A 233-nucleotide genomic window follows, 5' to 3' on the forward strand; every position below is an offset into this window, starting at 1 on the left:
AAAAAAAGAAAGAAAAGCAAAAGAAATAATAGAAAAAGGAGAAATTAAAGCAGAGAAGGAAGAAAACGAGATTTAATTTTTATTTGCGGGGGGGAGAGTAGGAAAAGCGCAAAGAAGACAAGAAAAAGAGAGTGAGAAGGGCGGGGAGAGGCGGAGGGGAAAGGGAGGAAAACGGGGGAAAGGAAGGGAAGCGGGGAGAGGGGACGCAGAGGAGCGGGGGGCGCAGGGGCGGC

The sequence above is a fragment of the Mesitornis unicolor genome, unplaced genomic scaffold (assembly GCF_000695765.1).
Source record: "Mesitornis unicolor isolate BGI_N332 unplaced genomic scaffold, ASM69576v1 scaffold46639, whole genome shotgun sequence".
Lineage (NCBI taxonomy): Eukaryota > Metazoa > Chordata > Aves > Mesitornithiformes > Mesitornithidae > Mesitornis > Mesitornis unicolor.